Source organism: Peromyscus californicus, unplaced genomic scaffold, assembly GCF_007827085.1.
Source record: "Peromyscus californicus insignis strain IS unplaced genomic scaffold, ASM782708v3 Scaffold_7__1_contigs__length_154581171, whole genome shotgun sequence".
Classification (NCBI taxonomy): Eukaryota; Metazoa; Chordata; class Mammalia; order Rodentia; family Cricetidae; genus Peromyscus; species Peromyscus californicus.
Genome location: NW_026294595.1, coordinates 101146094 through 101148693, shown reverse-complemented (window position 1 = coordinate 101148693; position 2600 = coordinate 101146094).

Genomic DNA, 2600 nt, shown 5'->3' with positions numbered 1-2600 from the left:
GCACCATGTGTGTGACTGGTGCCTTCAGTGTTGGACTCTGGACATAGAGCAACTGATGATTCTGAGTCACCACATGGGTGCTGGGGACAAAACCCTGGGTCCTCTGCAAGAGCAGTAAATGCTCTTAACCTCTGAGACCTCTGAGCCATCTCTTCATCCCCTTGTTTTGCCTGATTGAAAGGCCTATTAAGAAACAGTTTTCCAAGCTGGACGGTGGTGGCGCACGCCTTTAATCCCAGCACTCGGGAGGCAGAGGCAGGCAGATCTTTGTGAGTTCGAGGCCAGCCTGGTCTACAGAGTGAGTTCCAGGAAAGGCGCAAAGCTACACAGAGAAACCCTGCCTCGAAAAACTAAAAAAAAAAAAAAAAGAAAAGAAAAAAGAAAAAAAAGAAGAAAGAAAAAAAAGAAACAGTTTTCTTGTACAAATGATGTCAGAATGAAGAAATTAAACCTTTGACCAATTATGAGACAATAAAGCCTCAAATTAAGATCAGGATTTGACATATATGGTCCAAGAATCCTTTTGACATTACTCTTTCTTCCTTCTCTGTTTCTTCTATCTGCTTAACAAATACCTTTTGAGTTTGTAGCACAGAGGAAACAGTGAGGCAGCAGAGTGTAATACTGAAGAGCACAAATCAGGATTTTTTGCCCATGTACGTGTGTGTGTGTGTGTGTGTGTGTGTGTGTGTGTGTGTGTGTGTGTCAGCAGTTAATATTGGCTGTCTTCCTCAATGACTCTCCACCTTACTTTTTGAGATAAGTTCTTCTTTGGGATAAATTCTTCCATCTAACCCATAGCTCATTGTTTTGGCTAGGATGGCTAGCCAGTGAATTCACGGAGTCCCCCACTGACTGGACCTGACTATACCTGTGTGCTTTCTGATGGATTTTCTGTAGGTGCTGGGATTGGCTCGGGTCCTTCTGCTTTGCTGCAAACATTTTACTAACTGATCCATCTCTCCAGCCATGGGCGTGTATGTGGAATTAACGGCCCTGTCATCCTAACCAAACATTCTTGCACTTCAGTTTTGTCAAGTAGAGATGATAATAAGAGGATCTATTTCATAAGGTGGTGTGAGGATTAAAATATTTAGGACATAAGAAGTCTTGGCATATACTTGGTCCTCTACAATATTAGCTAGTTTGATGCTTAATTTTTTGATGTCTAATGGGAGTTAAGTAGGCGAGAAGTGGGTTGTGGGAAGAAAGAACTCTCTAGATAAAGGAACATCTTATTTGAAGTGCCCACGGCAAGAAAAAAGGGCATTAAGAGAAGCAGATGGAAACCGACAGTGGCTAGCGAGATCGGCAGGGACCAAATTATTTGGGGCCTTATAGACCATATACTGTATAGGGTTTTTATTTTAATTGTGAAAACTAGGAAAATCATGTGAAGGGTTTTAAACAAAGTCGGGGGCACAATCTAATTTTCTTTTCTAAAGAAAATCTCTGCTGCTATGGGCTAGAACAGCTTGAAGGTAGAGAAAGTTTGGGAAAGCGAATGAGCCAGTAAGTACACTTGACAGGGGGGTAATTTACAGTCTTGGATCAGCTTGGCAGTAGAAGAAAGTGAAATGTGCAAGGTCAAAGGCTTTGAGTGTTTGTTGGGAGGGAGTGTGAAATATAAGTGGAGGGAAAATGCCTGGCGGCATTGATTCTGCTCTAACCTTTGATCACTGGTGGGGTCATTCATTAGGCAGGATAGCAGAAGAGGAAGACATGGTGAGAAAAAGGGTGGACTCGGTACTGGGCTGTTCAGATGTGGGCTCTGGAGATGGCCCTCAGACAGATCTCAGTGTGGGGAAACTGGATACTCAGGCCTTGAGCTGAAGGTACAATCTGTCTCATCTGCTCTTCATTGCAGAGTCAAGATGGAAAGGGAAGTCCCTTTCCAGTTAAACAAGACAAATTTATCACGTGATGGAAAGGGAATCAATACGTGTCTACATTTCCACAGCTTCCTCTTAGGAATTTTTAGAGGTAAGCAATGACTCCATTCAGGCTGTCCCTGTACTATTTTGAATTAAGAATATGTAGTTTACAGTCAGCTGGGGATAGCGAGTCAGTTGTGATGAGCAAGAGATCAGCAGCACTGAAGAGACCCTGGCTTTATTGGGACAGAAGATGCTTATTATCTAAGGCTGAAAAATCAACTGTGGTTAAGAAGAGTACCAGTACCACTTAAGTATTTCCTCTGGGTCAGCATGAAGAAATTGTGGACCAGAGGGCCACCAAAGCTGCATCTCAAGATGGCAACCAAACTTGGAAACACGTGAGCCTTCCACATGGTATTGGTTTTAAGGGCAAGAAGGGCTCAGAGAGAGTAGATGAAGCTTGGAGCTCTGTGGCAGGGTTTGAGTCCCCGAAGAGAGGACAGGAGAGGCCATTGACAAAGGTGCAGCCTCAGTTGCAGTGGAGACCTGGCACACTGGAAATGCCAGGACTGAGGGATGACAGACAAGAACAATGACAGGTGTAGAGTGGCGCCAGCCTGAGCTTATAAAACAAGCTGTGTGTGCTTCAAACCTCAGACCCAGAGAGGTGGGGCTACCAGCAGATCATGATTGAGTCCCAGATGTTGACCGCTGGACTATTTA